This window comes from Coptis chinensis, chromosome 9 (assembly GCF_015680905.1).
Source record: "Coptis chinensis isolate HL-2020 chromosome 9, ASM1568090v1, whole genome shotgun sequence".
NCBI classification, from domain to species: domain Eukaryota; kingdom Viridiplantae; phylum Streptophyta; class Magnoliopsida; order Ranunculales; family Ranunculaceae; genus Coptis; species Coptis chinensis.
The window spans coordinates 38,233,340-38,256,249 of record NC_141464.1 but is presented as its reverse complement, the minus strand read 5'-3'; the positions used below and the strand labels follow the sequence as shown (position 1 = coordinate 38,256,249).

The window sequence follows — 22,910 nt, the reverse complement described above, 5'->3', positions numbered from 1 at the left end:
GTTTTCTTCGGTAGAAAGTACTTCTTCATGAAGGAGAACACAACCTTTTCCCATGTATCGAAAGAGTCGGCTTTCTATGAAAGATGCCAAGCGTGACTCTTGCCAGCTAAAGTGAAAGGAAACACTCGTAGCTTAACCTGATCGTCGGTGACGCCTGGATGATTAAAGGTATTACATACTTCATGTATCCGACGTAGATGCTCGTATGGTAACTCGTGTTATAACCTATGGAAGATGGGTAGAAGATTGAACACGTTTGGTGGAATCCTAAAATTGCTCATAAGTGGTTTAAGTCATATACAAGATGGAGGCCCATCTTGCAACGGTGTGTAGAAGTTGGAGAGAGGCTCTTCATCTTGCACTACTTCATCAGCCATCTTAAGAGATGAAGGACTAGAAACAGGAGATTGTCTAAGGTGATGAGCTCTCCTACATGAGTAAGTTTTATTCTTGCTAATACTAGAAGTGCCTAGTATCATACACTTTTAGCAAGACCCCAAAACTATCCGAACATATGGAAATGGTGCAATGTATGCTCAAGCAATGAAATTTGTTTTTGCAAGTTCGGAGTTTTGAAAACTTCGCTTTTGGTTTATCTTTTACTATGCCCTGTTCAGAGAAACAGTTGGGCGCAAGACTAGGATGGCTCTACTACAGGTCTCAAAAGAGTAGGCAGTCACTTCACCAAGTGGTGTGCTACCAAGAATCTCACTCACGATGAATCTGGGGGAGGGGAGTGAGGAAGGTAGTTGGTCCACAGAAATATTGTAACTGATTACTCTAAATCCTCATGGCTAAATTTTTGTCCTTTTCTAGAGAAGCGTGACTACTTTGGGTTCTAGTTGATTTATTTTAATTATTTTTTTTGGTCTAGGGCTTCAAGAATCAAGCGATGTCCAATTTACCTACATTGGGTAATGGCTTCCCAATGGTTGTTATGGCTCGGGTTCAGCCTTATGCGCAAATGTAAATTGAAGTATGGAAAGTAAATTTCAAACAATCATGTAAGCATGCTTGAACATACAGGTATCCTCTTACTTGGGATTTGAGGAGGTTTAGAAATTACCTCTCAAGCCGTGCTTACACTCTGCTTGAAGAGAAGGTGTTGTCGGTAGGCGCTTGATCTGAGAGTCATGCCCAACCTTTCGAGCTTTACCCTGTTTTAAGTTATAATAAAAGCCCACATTAAAAGCCCACAAGTTGGGTTTTTGACAATTTATACAATTTTGCCTTCAATGAATTAAACTTAACACTAAACTAAGATTATACTAATTTAGTTAACTAGTTTTAAATTAATCACCTAGATTAACTTGAGTCAATTGGACTTAGAGTATTGATTACCAAGTTAATTCAAAGTGTGTGAGCTATGATCCAGAACTTGCTTCACACACTTGAACTTCCCAAAACAATTAAAAGTCTAATCCCTTGGTAAGTATTAAACTTAAACCAAGTTTAAGTTATGTTCATCATAAGAAATCAATCAAAAACCTTTTTTTCTCCTACTCTATTACAAAATCCGAGCTCAAAGTACAACTGTTCGTCACAAATCAACTGGGATAACAAAAAAATGGATACACTTCACTGGAGGTGACTGGGCAGTTGCCCTCACCATGCCCGCGTAATCATTCGCCAGCTCTGGTGAATGGTTATCATTTTTTGCCTGTGTCTTCAACTCCTCTCCAGCCTTGTTGCCCTACAACCTGATTTGTAAAAAAAGTAGAACAGTACTAAGAAACAATAAAATAAAATGACAAAAAATTGAAAAAAAAAATAGAAATGGAGAGATGAGAATGATGCTCCCTTCTTAGATTCTTAACCAATCACTCTCACTCCTTCAATCCCCGACAGTGGATGTTAGCCCTCAGTGATCAAAAGTTGTTGGATTGATATGGATGTCAAAAGTAGTTAGTAGAGACTTGTGAGAAAATTGTAAACGAAAAATAGAAATGTTGTAGCTAGGTCGTCAATGACGTATCCGTATTCACTATGTCTTGATTTTGTAAGGGTTTGATAAAAATCTACACCTCAGCCATCAAATATCGTTGGTGGTAGGATGCTCATTGAAGCCGTTGGAAGGGCGCTCAACATGTTGAAGTTATAGTAGTGGTTTGTATACTTCAAAAGAGTTTAGATTAGAAGTTAAGGTTCATCCTAAATTGTTTAGAGTTTGAATGAGGGAGATGTGAAGAAGAAAGGTAGATTCTTGAAATGATTAGAATGGTTCTAAGCTAATGAAAGCTTGAAAGCTAGATTGTTGTATTGAAATCACTTGAAAACATAAAGGGGAAGATTGAATAAAACATTGAAATGAAAGCAAGCAAACAAGATTGAAGATTGAAACAAAGACAAGTAAATAACAAGTTGATTGAAATAAAGAACAAGGAAATAACAAGTTGATTGAAAGGAAATAAAACAACAAGAAAATTAAAAACATAAATTGAAAAACAAGACAAAAAATTAAACAAACCAAATGGTTTGGATCCTAAGACAATGGATGTGTTCTCTCTTCCTTGCTTTTTGATTATATACCCCTACTTTTGCCTTTTATAGATTTGCCCTTCTCCATTAAAAACTAGACACCTCACACTTGTACTTTTGCCTTTTCTTTTGCTTTTTAGTTTATTCATGACCAAGGTAAGTTTAGGGAGAAAGTCTTCATAATTTGATATAAGGGCCTCCATCTCTGGTCTTCTGATTTGAGGGATTTGACTTTTGAATTTGACTGATTAACCTTGACTTTTTTAGCACTTTTTTATAGCAACTACTGGTCTTCATAATATGTGTGATTAAGGCTCCTTTTGGTGCTAAGACGCAGCTTTTATGATAAATGGTCTGAAATATTCCTTAACCTGAAAAAGGCAATCACTAGTAGAAAAAAGGGTTTTTGTGACTGTTTTAAAATTGTATTTGTGACTGTTCTGTTTGAAATGGTCACAAATGGCAGAAAATGATTTTTGTGACTGTTTTAAAAAGTTTTTGGTGACAGTCGGATCATAAACTACCACAAATGTTTTTTTTTCTAGGTAAGGGCATATGTGTGGAGTAATATTTGTGACCATTCTACTAAAACAGTTACATATTCCCCTGCCTTTATATGACAGCCTATCTATTTTTTGGTCCCGCCCACAACTCTAGCCTATTAAAAAAAACTAATTCGAAAACACGCCCACGTTCACTCTCACTCATTCTTTGTGCCTCTTATGAACACCCAAAAAAAAAAAACCTCGATCTCTCACGACTCTCTTTTCACTCACGCTCCATCAGTGAAACATTCTCTAGTGCATGATCTACATTCTTAAAAATGTTCACTCACTCACCACTCTCAAAACAGAACAGAAATCGCTCTCAATCCAAAAACTGTATCATCACATCTTTAATTGATCTCTCATTTTTACTCCTTAACCAAAGAAGAACTATCATCATCTTCAGGTGAGATGTGAATTATATTGTAATCTCCCAGGAGTTAGTCGATAGTATGTTAATTTGTTTTTTATTTCTTGGCAAATACAAGAATTGCTTTGTGGCGTTAAAGGTTTCGTCTTGCTCGGCCTGGTCTGTTCAAATTTTTCGCTTCCTTTTTATCTTTTGGTTTTTTGTATGTGTTTTCACTACACCAGAATTTCATAATTAGGACACACCCTTGGGACAATATACCTCGTCTTGTATTAGGAACGAGATTTACTGTCTTAAACAGTTTGAATCCCGTCGATGTTGGTTTTTAGGTTGATTACATTCGACTATAGGACATAAGTTTTCGTCCCAAATTAGAGACGAGACAGTTTGTGCTCTTCCAATTTCAATGACCGTCGTAGATGATTTTTTAGAGAGAAAGTGTTGACCCTTGCTTTTAGCGTTCCCAATATTTGACTACCCCGCCCAATATTTCACTACTATTTTGTTACCTCGTCCAATATTTATTTCTTTCATTAACCCTAAGAAGAAAGTGAGGGTTTGGTGGGAGGGCTTAGACAATAAATCTTTTGGTGGTAGTGATTTGACAATAAGAGCTTCAAATCTCTTTTAGAATCGGCAAGAGCTGCATCTCGCTCTCTCTCTCTTTCTCTCTCTCTCAAGTTTTTGTAATCCCCTATCTCTCTCTTTCATCAATTTTCGTTTTTATTCAATACCTCAGGTGTTGAACCCCAATTTCCATTCTAGGGTTGTGTAATGCTTTTGGTAATTGGCTCAATTTCTTAAATTTTCGGGTTTCTTCATTCCTTAAAATGTAAAAGCTTGTGCTTTTGTTGTAGTATTTTGATGTGAGTGTACTGTTGACATGATTTAATCATCCAATCTAATCAAATTGTCATGGGTTTTGTAAGAATAATATTTGAACGTTAAGAATCTTTTTATTTTCTTAAATATCAAAATCGATGATACAAGCTTGTGAGCTGAATGTTTTTTTTTTCGATTTAATAAGTATAAAGTTTGAAACTTTGTTGATTGCTACCATTCCATTTGTAACAACGACCACTATTTTTTTACATGTTTAAAATTTAATAAAAAAAGATGATTAAACATTATATGTCTTAAACTCTTGGATTGTTGTTGGAACATCCCCAATTTTTATCACATGGTTATTTATTTTAAATGGTTAGGAAATAATCTAGAAATAAATAGATTGAAATATATTTATAGCTAACATTGTGTGGGAGAAGGAGAAGAAGAGTGAGGTAAGAAGAAGCTAGGAGATAAACACTTGTGATTGAGCCTTGCTTAGGACCGGGGATATCGTTGTCACTCGTGAAGAACAACCCCTCCTTTGATTCTTATTGCGTGAAATTAGTGAGTACTTAGTATTTTGTTTATGTTAACTATGTGTATGATTTATTTTTATCTTATGATGCTTTTCTATTCGTCATAACATATATGTGTAGGAAGATGAATTGATAATATAGTATGTAAGCAGTAGTTTTCTTGGTTTAGTTTTCTGGGGTCAGTTCAGAAGAGTCCTGAAAATTCATTCTTGGGAATGAGGTCTTGGGGCTTGAATAAGATTTTTAGATCTGCAAGTCTTCTTTCCAATACAGTTGGATTCACCTCGTTTCAATATCTACATAGTAAGTTAAGACTATTTTAATACAGAGAGGTCTGTCAGGATATTTCTGACCAAGTTCTGTGTTTGGTCACGTTCTGTGAATTTTCTGTTAAGAAACTGCTTTCATGGTCTAAACGTTAGTTGTAGGCAATTTAATTATGTTTCATACCCAATTTACCTTGTACTAATCCAAGTTATACAAAGGAAGTTACGACAGTTTTAGTGAAGAAAGGTCAATCAGGATTTTTCCTGATAACCTTCAGTTTACAATCAGGTCAAGTGAATTTCTAAGTCGGAATTAGATTTTTGGGTATGAACAAACATTGTAGATATTGGAGTGTAGTTTCTGACTCCTTTGGATTTGTGTCAATCCAACTTATATATAGAAAGTTAGGACTATTTTAGTAGAGTGTGGTTAAACATGGTTTTAATCTTGGTTATTATAAATATGCTGAACTAATTGATTGATGAGTATTTTCCTATATAATACAATGTCTGTTTGATTATTATTTTAAATTGTGGCTGAAATTCATATTCTTGACATAATGATATTTGCTTAGAATGCATGATCTTAAGCTTGATTATTATATGTTAAGATTTGCTTGAAATATCATATTGTTATTGATTTGAAACTTTGTTAAGTGGATAAGGACAAAAATGAAAGGTGTATACATAGTCTGATGAGGTTATAACTACCAGAACTCTTTGATGTTTATTTTATCCCTCCGGAAGGAAACTAAATGCCTTAGTGCCGATGTCCTAAGGAGTAGGGCCTTCCACTTCTGAAACGGAATGAACTAAGTGCCTTTGTGGCGATGAACAGAAGAAGTGGAAGTTTATTGTTAGCCCTTGTGTGGCAGATTGATTATATTTTCTCTGTCTATATTAGAAATGTTGTGGTGTGCACTTGTTAGCCAGTTGAGGCTCTTTTTGGACTCGTATAGTCTGGGCTTCTGCACAGCCATATTCAAGGCTAATGTCCCACTAGAATATGGTTAACAGAGTAGTTCCCATTATATGAGGGAGGCGTACGGGCATTGTACAATCAGCACATAGGTATGTGCGATTGTGGTAGGTTCTAAACAACTAAATTAGGTCCACAATAATTATGCAAAACACTATAGGAAGTACATAATATAATTAGTATCAAAATCTTAATTTTGTTCTTGATTGATGTAATGAATGATGGTTCAGTTAATTAATTGTACTGTTTCTAGTTATTTATTTGGGTAAGTAACTACTACTCGAAAGAGTTAAACTAATTAAAGATACTCTCTTTTTGAACCTATTATATTTTGTGTACCAATTTTGATGTTTGAAGTCGATCGTATAAAGAGACACTTGGACTTGGAGTGGGACAGAGCGAGATCTTTTATGTATTTTTGGGTAGACAGTTCTATGAAACTAATCTATCTATGTTCTTAGCTGAATAGTCATTGTGTGGTCAAGCGTTTAAGAGGAATTAATGAGCCTGTTGTAACAAAGAGTCAGGAGGTATGTGCAACTTAATAATTTCTATTTAGTTTGCGACTTTTCCATTCTATGTTTAGATTTACTTAAAACTTTCAATGCCTGTACAACCATATATAACTTTCGTGGCATGTAATTTTTTTTCAAAAAGAAAAGAAAGAGAAAATATCACAGTTTATTCCGCTTGTTGCTGAGAAGGCAATGTTGGGGAGTGTGTTTATTTGATAAGATATTGTTCCGTTATTACTTATACATTCCTGTGTTTACGGTTGCATTGAATCTTTACAGTTTGTAGAGGACGTACATGAACATAGGTACATAGGTGTATGAAGCTTCTAACCAAATGGAATGGTTTACACCATAAATTATAGGTTACATTGCCTACAATCTTTGGTAATTCTCTTAATCATTGATAGCTGTTGGAAGGATGGTCAAGGTGAATTTTTTGTTGCTTTTTTCGAAGTCTCTTTAGTAGTATGGTCTTCAAGGACTTTAGCAGTATGGTCTTCAAGCGACTTACTTCTCAAAGTCATCATCAGCATAAGATCACAACATAAGATCACATTCTGTTAGAATATGGAGAATTGGGTATAAGAAGCACTTACCATATTTCTTTCTCCTGACTTCTTTGTTTATTCTCAGCTAGGGGTGCAAACGGATAGGTTTGGATTCGGATATGCCTGTATCTGAATCGAATCCGACGGATATTAAAATTTTTATCCGAATCGGATATCGGATAATATCCGATCCAAAAATTAATATTAATTAAAATTTTATTTGCTTTGAATAATTCATTTTACCATTATAAAAACTATTATAAATATATATATATATATATATATATATATATATATATATATATTTGTCATTTAATTTATTATTATTATTTTGTTATTATAGTTTTATATTATTAGTTTATGATTTTATGTAATATTTTATACAATAATAAATAAATTAATTAATTGTATATAATAACTATTAATTTTTTAAATCGGATCGGATATTTTTGGATGCGGATATGGCAGTATCCGAAACCAGTTCGGACATAAATCCGAATCCGATATCCGAAATTTTCGGATAATATTTGATTTTTCGAATACGAATTCGAATTGGATTCGAATATTTGGATATCCACTTGCACCCCTATTCTCAGCGATCATCCTACACCAAGCTTCTCTGGAGAGATGGCTATTAGCTTTTTAGGTAGTGACATGTGTGGTAATTTTTTAGGTAGTGAAGAATTCAACGATCAAAGCCTTGCATGACATTATTTAAGTTTCTTAGGGTGCTCTAGTCAGTGCCAATGTCTTGTAAGTTTCTGATGCTTAAAAAATTATAATTCCCAGTCAAGAAATCATTGAAAGCTATCCACAGAAAAGTATCTTTTGTTGTTGTTTTTCCGTCAGCCTATAAAATTACTATAAATTTTTTTGAATTACTTGTCAATATGTGAGTGGTGAGTTAATTAGTTGCACGTAAGAGGTTAACTTCTTAATAAGAGGAAGTCAGTCAGTTTTTTGGGAGTCTAAAAGCAATTAGAGCTGAGGAATGCCTAGGTATTTGATATAGGGCCCTGCAAACTCCCTTCCCATGTTGGATTCACACCATAGATAACAAAGCTTTTAAAATGTTCGAATTAGCCCTTAGACCTGATGGATTATAAAATGTTGCTTGGAGCTGAATGCTAGGTATTGGGTTGAGTACTTGAATGAGAAGTTGAGAACAACCTGTTGGCGTCATCAATTGAGTTGGACCCTATATTGCTCAATGGGCATAGCTAGCCTGCTACATATGCTACTGTAATAATACGGAGGTTTCTTAAGGACATTTTGGTAATATCGATATGGCATGTAATTTATAGGATGTAATTATTAGTATTTACTTGTTTAATTTATTTGGTTAGTTACACAAATACTTTAGGTTATATTACTGTTTGTATTATATACCCCTTATTAATTATGTTGGGCCCTTTTATTGAATTATGGTTTTTGGGCTTATTATATTAATTTTGTGCCTATTATATTATTTGGTCATGTTTTTATATGTTGGGCCTGGAATGGTTTTGGCCCATTTATCATGGATACAAAGATTGGGCTTTTGTTTTATAGGATGACAAATGGAGATTGTAGGGATGCCTTGGTGTCCCACATGTTTGGACTTTGGACAGAGGACTCAACACGGAGGAGAACGGAAAAAAAAAAGGATTTTGGCATCGTGAACATCAATCCACATGGGGGGAAAACAAAACGCCCTCCCTCTAATAGTGGGATGGACTCTTGGTTCCAAGACGGTGCGGAAGATTATGAGTCTCACGACTTGTACACACTAGACGAACCATCTCTCCTTTCGCCACTCTGTCTCCTCCACAAAGAAGTGATGCACGCAGTTGATTGGGTGGAAGCCACTTCAAGCTTCTTCGAAGAAGATTCAAGAGCCTATCATGTTATTTGATGGTGTATGCAATTTATGTAATGGAGGTGTTAGATTTGTTCATGACAGCAATCAACAGAGGTGGAAATAAGAAGGGACAAAAAGGAGGGAGTTGGATGGTTTGAGAAGGGTGAAACAGGAGAAGGGGGCACCACTTGCTTTTCGCAGTAATGGTGATGGGCGGCTCAAATGAAATTACCAAGCATTTCTCAAGGTGTCTATGCACCAGGTAAGTGTTTTGTGTTTCCATTTAATTTGTCTTCTTTAATTTGTGTACAATACTATTAGCTATGTCCACTAGATATAAATTTTATTGTTTGTGGCATATTATTCTTAGTACGTCAAATTGATTAAAATGTATTTCTTTTTATTTATGGCTGGTGAAATGCTATAGCTTTGTTGAAATAATGCAAGTGGTATTTAATTGGTAATACATAGGGTTAATATATAGGGGATAGTAATACATGTGTTGGTCTTGATGATGGAGTAGAAATGAATGTTCCAGTAGAGATACTTTCTGACCTTGTTGGGTACAATCTTCTATTATTTCTTATTCCACTTTTAATTTATTTCTATGTACAAAAATATATATAAAGCCATAAAGGGGGGATATGCAGGAGAAGCTTATCATGTAAATTAAGTTTTCGCAAACAGGAGGAAAAGAAGGGGGTACGTCTAGGAGCCTTAGGATGGATATGTCCATATTCAAAAGATGGTATTTTCATTTTGGAATTTAAAGCAAGCTATGTGGAGAGAAACTTAACGATATCATGCAAGCTAATTAAAAGAGTAGCAAAAGGAATGGATGGGTTAATTTCCAGAGAAGGACATGATGAAAATGGGGAAAAGCACACATCTAGCTACAAAGAGGAGGAACTGGATTCAATGACGTACGTAAACCTTGAAGTACAAGCACTAAGTAGAACCCGCAAGTTAGTTTTACGGAAAGGAGGCGCTGGGAGTTTTCTCGAAATTTGTTAACAGATACTGAGGATTTTCTAAGTAAATGGTAAGGTTCACTTGCAGAGGAAGGTACGTGATTCTGGTGTTTGTTAACATTCTTACTTAATCTATTGTTTATAATTTTTATTAATCAAATTGATTACGTGTCTAATGTTGATCGTTGGAGTGTAAACAACAAGGACGAACATGTTTCCCCTATATTTGATAAGAGCCTAAAATTGTAGTTTTAACCCCTTAATAATATTACATTTAGACCAATTATGTGTATAATAAATAAGAGTTAGTATTGTTTACGTGCTTTCGTGTATTTCAGGCATTGGAGTCAAATATGTGAAGAAATATGTCACTTTTGCAAGAGAAAAGGAGAAAAGGTTGGTTGCTAAGAAGTTCTATGATTAAAGCCCAAGTTTCAAGGAGAAAATCCTTTTTAAAGCTCAGTCAAAGTTAAAAAGTCAAAGTCAACGCGGGTAGAAAAAGAGCATAAAAGTCAATAGAACTTCCGCAGGCCGTGTCTTTAGACTTAGACATCGGAATTGGACCTATTATATGCCAAAACGACCGGCTCGGAAAGGTCTTTCTAATGGTCTAAGGCTTGACCCAATCAAAGAAGCAAAAGTAGATGAAAAGGGTGTTGAAATAAGTTTGCATAGAGAAACCCTTTTTGGACATATGTAATTTGGTTTTGGGCTTGATTTCATGGCCCAAAACATGGCTCCAAAGCCCATGCATGAAATTGTAAACCTAACCCTCTTCTATATAAAGAGGTTTAAGGTTAAACAAAACTTGGCTACTCCCCTATTTAGTTTAGTTTTAAATTTGGGTTTTCTCTCTCTCCTTTTTTAATTTAGTTTAGTTTTAGTTAATTAGTTTAGTTTGTAGCCTCCATTAGAACCTTTTCATAAAAGCTTTAGTTTATTCAATTAAAGTATCTTTAATAAAGTAGTTCTTCATGATGTTTTCTTCTATTTATTATTATGTTTATGATAGCCTCATGATTCTTAGCTAAACCTCCATTAGAGGGGTTTGATGATGCTTTGATGAAGACTTGATGTGTTAGTTAGAATTATTGCATTTAAGTGTTTCACTCTAGTAGGTTAGTTGATTGACCATGAGAATGGGTTAAACTTCTTCACATGCTAATTATTAGTTGGTAGAGATTGCCATGAATAATTAGGGATAAATTACTTAATCTTTATTAGTTAATATTGCAATAATCTACACTAGCATATTAGGAATTTATCTAGGTGAAATCAAATCCCCCTAATTCCTTCTCTATTCTTCTCCATATTTTATTCAAGTCATATTCAATTGCTTAGTTAAATTATTATAAGTTAATTCATATAATTAGTTTCATAGTATAAATTCACCTCTATAATTATTGCTCTCACAATTGTTTCCTTGTGTTTGATTAATTGGATTTTATTTAGGAGTGAGTGGAACGATTCCGTATTATTTATATATATATTGCATGAATATACATGTGAGAGTAAGAAATAAATAATAGATACCATAAGAATAGGTTAGAGAAATCTAGTTGAGTTTTTACGGGTTACCAAATGGCGCCGCTGCCATCTTAAACTCATCAAGACAAAAATTCAATTGGTTGAATCCAAGAGGCAATCCCCTATTCTCAACCCACCCACCCTTTTAATTTTTCTTTCTTATTTTCGGTACTGTTCACTATTTTAGGCATGGGGGCGCACACCCTCTATTTTGCCTTGTTTAGAGCGCACCAGCCCTCCCCTTGTGTCTGCGGATTCACAGTGAAGAACACTGCACACCCGCCTTCCCTTGTAAATTTCTAAAAATTCTGAAAATTTACAGGCATAATCTTTAAGGTGTTGTTGATTTACTGGAATGTTTTCAGATATTTCCTAATTGTTTTACCTAGCGAACTAATACCATATTTACAGTGCTACATTTTAGCTTACAAACCGTAAGTTGCGGGAAAAACTGACGAGTAAGGATACTTAGGCAGTTCCAAAATTTCTAATATTTTGACAACAATATCTACCATAAGTCAGGAATTTACAGTAAAAATTTGAAGTGTTTTTTATTTGTTTTGACCACCTGACTAGTGGATTGTTTCTTGTGTATTTCTACAGTTTTGCAACACTTAATTTATGGAAAAACAACCAATAAGGAGGGTTTGTAGAACATAAATTGCTCTAAATGTTTTACAGCAACACTCATGATCTGTCAAGAGTCTCCAATAAAATTTTGGCGATTTATGGCTCTGTTTTGATTAGTTAACCATTTGGTTGCTTGTGTTGTATCCGAACACTATTTCACAAACTTTACAGGGCAGTAGAAGGACTTTTATAACTCCGATTGATCTGAAATTTTACAGGCAACTTATTAGACATCTTAGCAAACTATTGTAAAAATTTCAAATTTTGTGGACCGTGCGCCTGCGCCCTTATTAATCCTATCATTTGAGCGCGTCCGCCATCAAAGTACTGGATATCGTGTCAAGTAAAAGCGCGCGCGCCCATCTGAAGCAAAGCCCAATTTTCCTAGGTGAGTCACCGGCTCTTGTGTTGTTCATATTTTTATATATATTCAGTGTTTCCATCTTCTTAAATATACAAGGATTGCGTATACAAGACGCTATTCATACGCGTAGCAAGGAGGCATTCAGGTACTCTTTCTTTCACTCCTCATCTCTTATGTTAGAGGAGTTTTAATTCTAGTATATCAGGTTGTTGTTTGACTATTGTTCATATTTATTTTATATTGGACTTAGCCTTGCATGAGATTAAGGTCTGGTAAGAACTAAACCATCTAGCGTTATATATCGTAAACGTCAACGCACAAGCTTATCTAGAAATTTATAGTTAGTGTTTTGTTTGCATATTAATTGTCCTACAATATATATATATATATATATATATATTTTTTTTTTTTTTTTTTGAATAAAAAAAAAACCATTATGGCATATCAATATGTAGACGAACAATCATGTGATTCTTATGCACACCTTTCACCATGTTCATGCTGTGGTAGTCCTTACCTTGGGCTTCTCATTGCCCATCATATCAAGAGAAATCATGTGATTATTATGAAACCCCTTTACCATGTTCATGCTGTGGTAGTCCTTACCATTGGGTTTCTCATTGCCCATCATATCAAGAGTTTGAGCCTACTATAGGATATAATAATAATTATGAGTCTCAATTTTCAAATTTTTATAATGACCCATACAATCAAGAATTTTCTAGTCATCCAAACAATACATGGAGTCAACCAGTGTCGTCTACTTCTAGTTTCGTAATGAGTGTGTACAACGAACCAAACACTTTTCGTGCACAATTTGTTCAGATCCATACTACACCGCCCATTCATGTCCCATATTTATTCAGCCTCAACCTAACCCATCACAGTAACGATATCACCCAAAGTCACTCAAATGCCAATAACTATGACTATCAAACACCATACCAGCCAGACCTTTCCATTATACCAGAAATTACCCAACCATCTAGTTCGCCACCCTTCCTAGACCGAATTTCCCAAACTATGCTTTAGAGCCTAACTATGCTTCAGAACATAGCCCAGATGATTTCCATGATCCTCTCACCTAACAAAGAACTTTCAACCTTTCCAGAGATTGATACACAAATAGAACAACCTATTCCCATAACCACACCATTCGACCTAGTTAAGACCTATCCTAATTGTCATAAAATATTACCTTCCCATGACCCTCCTATTAACCATTATGTTGACTCCACACCCCACCTTGATGAGGAAATTCTTGAAGACGACTCTTTAGGACTTGTTTTGGATGACCACTCAAATTTGAGAGATGCCTCTGAGGAACCTCCCACTGATCCATATGAAGATGAATATAATGATGACACATTATAATATATTTATAAAGATGTGACGGAGGAAGAATTTGATAACTATTGACATTCTCTTAATATGGACCCTCCTGTTAAGCATGTCCAGGCCTTTGTGTTTGCTAACCGCATTTGACTGGATGATTCCTCGATACATTCAAATGATGCCATTGAGGATACTTATAGTGTTTTAGAGGAAGAGGGTGAGAAAATAGAGATTAACAATTCTAATATAAGGCATGAACAAGTTAATGTGCAAAAAAAAAAAGGAAGTAACATCTTTAAAGCGATATGAATCTCAATTTAGTTTGGCAGCTGAGGAAATAACAATGGAAGAAATAGATGAATTTCTTAAAGATAAAGCCACGAACCACAACCTTGTAGATTCAGCCAAGCCAGATGTAGAGTTCTTAAGAGCGTGTGAGGATCTACCAACCAACCACTATCCACCTGAGTTACAACCTCCTAAAATCCAACCATCTACCACAACTACGCCATCCATTCCCCCCTATTTCAGAGAAACCTCAAATTTGCACTTAAGCCAATTGCCTCAGAAACCCTCTATAATTTTTTCAACTCTCACGGTGAAGAGTGTTTGCTTAGCACACAATCCCATGAGTACACCATTCCTGTAGTTGAGAGCCAAACTTTGACTGAGTGTAGTGAGAAACCTAGTTTGTCTTATTTTATCCCATCTGAGCCTCATGAAAGACATTAGGATCCACACTTCATTCCTTTCTCACTTAAAGTGTCACTAATTGATCTTTTTGGTCATTCTAACTCTTTAAAATAGCTACAACATGATAGTTTGCATATGTTATTTAATGGGTTGCATAAGTTTTCATTCATTTTTCTACAAGATTGCTTTCAATTATACAACTTCATTCTGTTTGGGGGTGCATTTAGTATCATATTTTTATGGCTAGACCCCCACCTCTTTCAACTATTAGTTTATAGTTGACCACGCATCATCTATTTTGTGCCACCCCAGTTTCTTGCTTGTTTAGGGGTGTGCACAGTCTAGGAGAATCTAACTTAAAATTACCCCACATTAAGTATAGGGGAATCCGACTTAAAACGACCCCACATTAAGTCTAAGAGAATCTGACTTAAAACGACCCCACATTAAGTCTAGGGGAATCTAACTTTAAAAGACCTATATAATTTTTTGTAAAATACCACCTTAATGGAGTATAGGCCACAAAATTTTTCAAACTTATAAAAAGTTTTCAAATTTTGTTTGGGGGTGGAGTGTTTGGTTTTCCCTTTCTTGATCTCTCAACTTCCTATTCTTGTTGTTTATGCCGTTTAGTCGTGTTTTGATTCCGGATTGTTTAGTTAAGTAGTTAATATTTGAATTCTGTAATTGTTTTTTTTTTTTTAATTTAAAGTTGTTTTAATTTCTGGAATATGCTATGTTTTGTATTGTGAATCCCACCTTTCCAACTTGTTTGGGGGTGGAATTATTTATTTAGTAATGCTGCTAATAATATCCAAGTATTTTTGTCAAAATATTATTGCCTGCTTGATAATGATTGGTTTATGTGAGTATGTTGTTAAATTGGTGTTGCTAGATTTAGTTAGTGTTGTTTGGTACAACCTTAAGGAGTCGTAATTAGATGATTGCTATTTTAATTCCAGCCAAAAAGCTATTGGTTTGGTTTTGGAGTATGCCTCTTGTCTATTTCTATTTTGGATTTAAAAAAGTATTTTTCCATCATGTTGCCTTAATTAGTTGGGAAATTTGCGGAATTTAGAAACTAGTCCTCTATAAATACAGGGTTTCACTCTAAACTTAACATCACACCTCTCACTTTACCTTTGATTTTCACTTCATAACACTTATCATACACATAGCGCGCACGCCCCCTATTTTGCTTAAAGTCAGAGCTCACCCGCCCTCAAAACACTGGACCTCTCGTAAGGCAAGAGCGCACCCGCGCCTTTCCTCAGGCAATCTTGAGCGCGCCCGCGCCCTTCACTTCCGCACTCACTTCTAGGAGTTTAGTACTGTATTATAATGGATATGAGGTGTTCTTCAATTTTCACGCGTTTCCATGGTATTTCCTACCCATCTTATTTTAATACTTTGAGGACAAAGCATGCTTTTGTTTGGGGGTGGCATAAAAACATGCATAATTTAAGGCACCTATTAGGATATATATATATATATATATACCTTCTTTTTTAGAAAAAAAAAAGTATTTATACTATGCACTAAGGAATATTGGTATTGTTTATTTTTCTGTGATAATAGTAATCTAGATGTTTCATATTAGCTCTTAAATTAGAATAGTTTTTAGAAATTTAGGTTAATATGTAGGTAATAACCATTACATCTTTCCATAAATATATTGTATGAGCATCTATGTTGTATTGGCAGTAAGTTTCTAAAATCTAGGTTAGAGTACTTATTCTACAAATCCTGTGGGAATATTGCCTAAAGCCTTATATGAGTGCAATATTTGAGAAATGACACAAGGGAGAAGTAAATTCTGAATAGAAAAATCACACGTCTACTTGCTTGATCACTCTACCATATCCTAAGCGAAAATTTAGGCCCTCTTTGGATCGGTATAGCTAGAAATTCAAACCTTATGAAATTATTTTCCGCTAGTCACCCCTCTGAGCCTTTCTTTAGCCTTTCATAAACCGCAATTCCTTTATCCTTTTACAAAATCAAAACAAAATAAAAATCAGCCTACCTATATTTGAATGAGTATGAGAATAGAGATGAAGAAAAGAAAAAAGAAAAACCGGTGAAACCAAAAATTGTTAGTTGCTTCGAATAAGAAAAGGAAAGAAAGTTTCCATCCAAATAAAAGAAAATAAATAAATATATAAAATAAAAAGTTAGAACTCCAAAAACAAAATTAAAGGAGTCAAAAGCCAAAGAAAAAGAAAAAAATGGCTAAGGATGGAAACAAAGTGTAGAAGCAATGTAAAAAGAAGGTTTTTTCTAGTTACATAATATGAAGACTATTATCTCAAACTTTTTCTTTTTGAATAACCATTTCCTTCCTTCTTAAACCATCTCTTAATCCCTGCAACACCTAATAAAGACCTCTAGCTCAATTAGGAATAGGTTAGTGTGATAGAAAGTGGCAGATGTGTTTGATCGACTTCGTCTTCCTTGTGTGTCATTGAGATTGTAAGGTAAAGTGTGCCCACTATGCACTGGAGTGAGCGAAACTTGAGTGGAAAAATCAGAGTGTTTTTGTCTTGACATTTATGTGAGGACCTACTTAAGGACGTTATTCCAAACTTTCAGAAAGATACCTGTTGTTGCATTTCATAGCATAGTTCATTATATGTATGTTTATCCGTAGATGATTGATTATTATGCACATATTAGCTTAGGTTTCGAATTGATTATTTTGTATTCATTGCTAGTGAAATGTATAGATATTTGAGAATAAATAAGGAAACAGTAATGGTATTTCTTAGTCGTTGTAGTATATATGAAGTTTGTGAGTACCTTTCTGGAAAACTCTCACGAGGCTATAACTCATCCCCTAGGGAATTCCTAGTGGTTTAAAGTCTTATTGCATATAATCAATGCAATCGCACTCAGCAAAACGAGATTAGTTAGAACTCTATTTTTGGTCACTTATTTTAATTTCTCATATTTGCTTGAGGATAAGCAAAATGCTGTTTGGGGGTGGTTTGATAAAAGTCCAAAACTGTAGTTTTAACCCCTTAATAATATTACATTTAGACCAATTATATGTATAATAAATAAGAGTTAGTATTATTTATGTGCTTTTGTGTATTTCAGGCCTTGGACTCAAATATGTGAAGAAATATGTCACTTTTGCAAAAGAAAGGAGCAAAGATTGGTTGCTAAGAAGTTCTATGATTAAAGCCCAAGTTTCAAGGAGAAAAAGCCTTTTTAAAGCTCAGTCAAAGTTGAAAAGTCAAAGTCAACGCGGGTAGAAAAAGAGCATAAAAGTCAATAGAACTTCCGCAGGCAGTGTCTTTGGACATAGACCACAGAATTAGGCCTATTATATGTCAAAACGACCAGCTCGGATTTCTAATGGTCTAAGTCTTGACCCAATCAGTGCAGCAAAAGTGGACGAAAAGGGTGTTGAAATAATTTCGCACAGAGAAACCCTTTTTGGATATATGTAATTAGGTTTTGGGTTTGATTTCATGGCCTAAAACATGGCTCCAAAGCCCATGCACAAAATTGTAAACCTAACCCTCTCCTATATAAAGAGGTTTAAGGTTAAACAAAACTTGGCTACTCCCCTCTTTAGTTTAGTTTTAAATTAGGGTTTTCTCTCTCTCCCTTTTTAATTTAGTTTAGTTTTAGTTAATTAGTTTAGTTTGTAGCCTCCATTAGAACCTTTTCATAAAACCTTTAGTTTATTCAATTCAAGTATCTTTAATAAAGTAGTTCTTCATGATGTCTTCTTCTATTTATTATTATGTTTATGATAGCCTCATGATTCTTAGCTAAACCTCCATTAGAGGGGTTTGATGAAACTTTGATGAAGACTTAATGTGTTAGTTAGAATTATTGCATTTAAGAGTTTTACTCTAGTAGGTTAGTTGATTTGCCATGAGAATGGGTTAAACTTCCTCATATACTAATTATTAGTTGGTAGAGATTGCCATGAATAATTAGGGATCAATTACTTATTCTTTATTGGTTAGGATTGAAATAATTTATACTAGCATATTAGGAATTTATCTAGGTGAAATCAAATCCCCCTAAATCCTTCTCTATTCTTCTCCATATTTTATTCAAGTCATATTCAATTGCTTATTTAAATTGTTATAAGTTAAATTCATATAATTAGTTTCATAGTATAAATTCACCTCTATAATTATTGCTCTCACAATTGTTTCCTTGTGTTTGATTAATTGGATTCTATTTATGTCTTGGTAGTTTAGGAGTGGAACAATTCCGTACTCTATATATTGCATGAATATACATTTGAGAGTAGGAAATAAATAATTGATACCATAAAAATAGGTTAGAGAAATCTAGTTGAGTTTTTAGGGGTTACCAATATTTAGAGCATAATAAAGAATTAAGGAAAAACATTAAAAGAAGTGTCTTGGAATCATGTGGCTTATATGGTATGAATTTAATTTAGTTATAACGCCAGAGAGTGACGTGCAAGTGTGAAATGCCGATTTAGGTAAGAAATCGGTTAGCAGTAGATATGTTTTGATTTTCAAACTATATAAAGTTATATATAACTTGGAAGGGTTGATATATGAATATTAGGTTATTTTGATTTTCAGGTTATGACAGATTTTAAGTATATGAAATGTTGAAAATACAAAGGAAACTCTACCGAATTTTTTGTAGAAAAAAAAAAATATGATGGTTTATCGTTAATTTTAAATTATTAATATTGAACGTAGTCTTATTAACGCCTCAAAATTTTTATTTTGATTTTGCGGCGTTACAACTACGTTCCTTATTCAAAATATTCTGATGCAACACTATTAAGCACCCACTTTATCACAGCAACTTATTAACGTTGCACTCTTTAGTTAAGATACACAACTTACAAGGTGAAAGCTCTTATTAACCGTACCTACTGAGTTGTTGTCTTCACATTTCATATGTTTTTATGAGAAATTTGTAAGTTCTAGAGATGGATATATATTTGTCAACCTGGCTGTCTTTAGTACCGCGGATTCAAAAGTAAAAACTAAACTTGTTCTTGATAGATTAAGAGAAATAAGCATGAATGAAATTGTTTTCATTCCTTACAATCCATGGTATGGACATCTATTATATTGGTATTGTTGAATTGATCATAATTGGTTACAAGTACATATTTAATGCTAGTTAACTTGTTCGGTTTTAGGTTCCATTGGATTGTGGACTTGTTTAGTATGGATGTTTATTGGTTGGATTCGGCACCGGTGACATGGAAATCATTATCAACACATACGTAACTATTTCCATGCGTATTGATTGGCATACTTTTTTATTATATATGTAGACTTTTTTATTTCTTATATTGACATTAATTGTTTAAATTTTTAACTTGAAGTGTGTTGATAGCTGTAAAATGAATCCAAGCGAATAGAAGTTCTCAAAAACCATGTTGGCACCACATTAAGGTAAACGATTACAGTTACTATTTATGTATATACTTGGTGTATAACATCCCTACTTCAATTTCATATTTTTGCAGGGCCCTATGCAACCAGATGGTAAACAATGTGGTATTTATGAATTGCGCTGCTTCATGCGAGGCAAAATGAGCGATCCTTCTCCTTTGCCATTGAAAGTAAGTAAAATGTTTCTCACATTTTAACTTAATTTATGCTTGATATCTTTAGCAACTGTGTTTTTAACTTTTTTTTCTCTATTTTGCAAAATATTAAACTTGTTGTTTCTTATATTCTAGTTAAAAAATCTTAGCCATAAAAAGGCCTTCACTGACAAGGAGATAAATGAAGTTCGAATGGATTTTGTTATGTTCATCCAAAAATGTATTATGAACTATCCTCAACATGAAGATGAACCATAAGGCTGTAGACATATATGTGGGTGATCGACTTTGAGGAGATTAGGTTATTTTTTCATTTGGATTTGGATTAGACTGATTATATTTATATGAATTAGATTGGAAATGTGTTATTTATTTCATTACGTTTTATGATTAAGTACAAATATATATTTGTTATCCAATGGGATTGGAATGCTTCAATGAAATTAGCAATATATATGAGTGTTACTTGAAATATAATGGATCATATTCAGATATGTAGTTTATTCAGGTGTTTGCAGGTCCTCAATTTTGGAGATTTTTATATATATTCACGTTTTATTTTTCTTTTTTTAAAAAAAAACAATATATACATATCACTGTTTTACCCAAACCGTCATGACTAATGGTACTTTTTATGACCGTTAGAAAGGATGAATGTATAACTGTTTATTTAAAACCGTTACAAATGATATGATTTGTTGTGACGGTTTTTTAGCAGTTGTTATTATTTTTTTTTTATGGTTTTATGATCGTTAAAAAGGATGAATGCATAACCATTTATTTAAAACCGTCACAAATTATATGATTTGTTGTGACGGTTTTTGAGCAGTTGTTACTGTTTTTTATAGTAGAGAGAGGCTAGTCTGGAACAAATATTTGTGACGATTTTGAGAAAAAAATAAATGACTCACTCCGTCACGGTTTTGGAAAAAAAAAACTGTGACAAAAGACTTTTTGTGACTGTTTTTAACAGTGATATAAAACTTTTTTTCTTGTAGTGAATAAAAGCTATAAGTTGTCTTTTCGTTAAGCGTAAGAGGGACTGTAATGCAGCAATATACGGGTAATAAAACGCACATTTGGGAGCTGATCACATGTATACAAAGAGTTAGGTCGTGGACCTACTTGGATTTTGTAGTTATATGATAAACGTAAAAACACAACACTAGATTTCTCTAACTTATTCTTACGTTATCAATTATTTATTTCCTACTCTTACATATATATTCATGCAATATATAGAGTACGGAATTGTTCCACTCTTAACTCTCTAGACTTAACGAATTGAACTAATCAAATACAAGGAAACAATGGTGAGAGCAATATTTATGGATGTGAATTTATACTACGAAACTAAATATATGAATTTAATTTATACAAATTTAATTAAAGCAATTGAATATTAAAATATAGAGAAGAATAGAGAGAGATTGAAATCCACTTTTTAATTTCTCAACATGCTAGCATAGATTTGTATAGAAAACCCTAGTCTAGATATTCTCACACAAGGTTAAAATATAAAGACTAGACTTTTAATGATCCCTAATTACTATATAGGGTTTTTTAGTCATTGGTCCTACTTTTACTATGGTAATTAGACTTTGGTAAACAAAATATTGAAATATTAGTCTTTGGTCTTACTTTTGTTACTTGACTGTCAGTCAACTTGATCGTTATCTCTCACTCTTAAAGATACGTTAGTATTTGACCCAGATAATAATGTCATCGTTAGGACATAGTCCTTATTGTAAGTTAGATATTAGAGTTTAGTCATACTTTTTGACGGTCAAGTAACAGAAGTAGGACCAAAAACTAATATTTCCTTATTTATTGACCAAAGTTTAATTCCATAGTAATAGTCGAACCAATGTCTAAAAAATCCTACTTTATACTATCTCCGGTCATAAACAAATTAGCATGAGTGAAAGCTTGTTCCATTCTCATGGCAAACTTATTATTATCTAGTTTAAGTTAAACTCTTCTTATCTCTAAGTCAAGAAGAACCTAAACATGAAACCCTAAACAATAATCTATACTAACAAATCAAGTTCTTTCAAAGCTTCATTCAAACTCCCTCTAATGGGAGTTTAGCTTTGATTCATGGGACTATCATAAATAAAAGAATGAGAATAAGACATAATAGAAAGAGAAACAATTGAATTGAATAATAGTAATAACTTGAAGATATTTTAATAGAGGTTTTATGAAGGTTACAATTATAAACCCTAATTACTTAAACTATATTAAACTAAAAAAATGGGAGAGAGAGAGCTAAATTATTCTGACTAATGAGAGGGAGATATCTAAATTATTCTAACTAATCGGAGGGAGCTTTGGAGCTATGTTTTGGGCCACTAAATCAAGCCCAAAACCTAATTACTTAAGTCCAAAAAGGGTTTCTATGTGGGAATTTATTGCAACACTATTTTCGCCCACTTTTACTACTTTGATTGGTTCAAATCTTAGACCATTAAAAAGCACTTTTGAGTCGGTCGTTTTGACATATAATTGGCCCAATTCCGAGGTCTGAGTCCAAAGATACGGCCTGCGTAAGTTCTATTAACTTTTCTACTCTTTTTCTACCCACGTTGACTTTGACTTTTCAACTTTGACTAGGCTTTAAAATGGCTTTTTCTCCTTGAAATTTGGGCTTTAATCATATAATTTCTCTAGCAAGCAATTTGACTCCGTTATATTGCAAAAGTGACGTATTTCTTCACATAATTGATTCCAAGACCTGAAATACACAAAAACACGTAAACATTACCAACTCTTTTTATTATAAAAATAATTGGCCTAAATGTAATACTATTAAGGGGTTGAAACTACTCTTTGGGGCTCTTATCAAACCACCCCCAAACAGCATTTTGCTTGTCCTCAAGCAAATATGTGAAATTAAAATAAGTGGCCAAAAAT

The 22,910-nt window shown here is 33.7% G+C and overlaps 3 long non-coding RNA genes across 3 annotated transcripts; all 3 read left to right on the top strand.

Annotated features, from left to right (window-relative positions):
• The first annotated feature begins 8,664 nt into the window (after positions 1-8,664).
• LOC147475882 (uncharacterized) lies at positions 8,665-10,723 on the top strand. The gene is made up of 2 exons (XR_015208212.1): positions 8,665-9,167; positions 9,556-10,723. It is a non-coding gene; the product is annotated as an uncharacterized LOC147475882 (long non-coding RNA).
• A 658-nt stretch (positions 10,724-11,381) lies between these two features.
• LOC147475881 (uncharacterized) lies at positions 11,382-18,158 on the top strand. The gene is made up of 2 exons (XR_015208246.1): positions 11,382-12,421; positions 17,525-18,158. It is a non-coding gene; the product is annotated as an uncharacterized LOC147475881 (long non-coding RNA).
• Positions 18,159-19,245: 1,087 nt separating this feature from the next.
• Positions 19,246-20,450, top strand: LOC147475880 (uncharacterized). The gene is made up of 3 exons (XR_015209641.1): positions 19,246-19,839; positions 19,914-20,009; positions 20,130-20,450. It is a non-coding gene; the product is annotated as an uncharacterized LOC147475880 (long non-coding RNA).
• Positions 20,451-22,910: the final 2,460 nt, after the last annotated feature.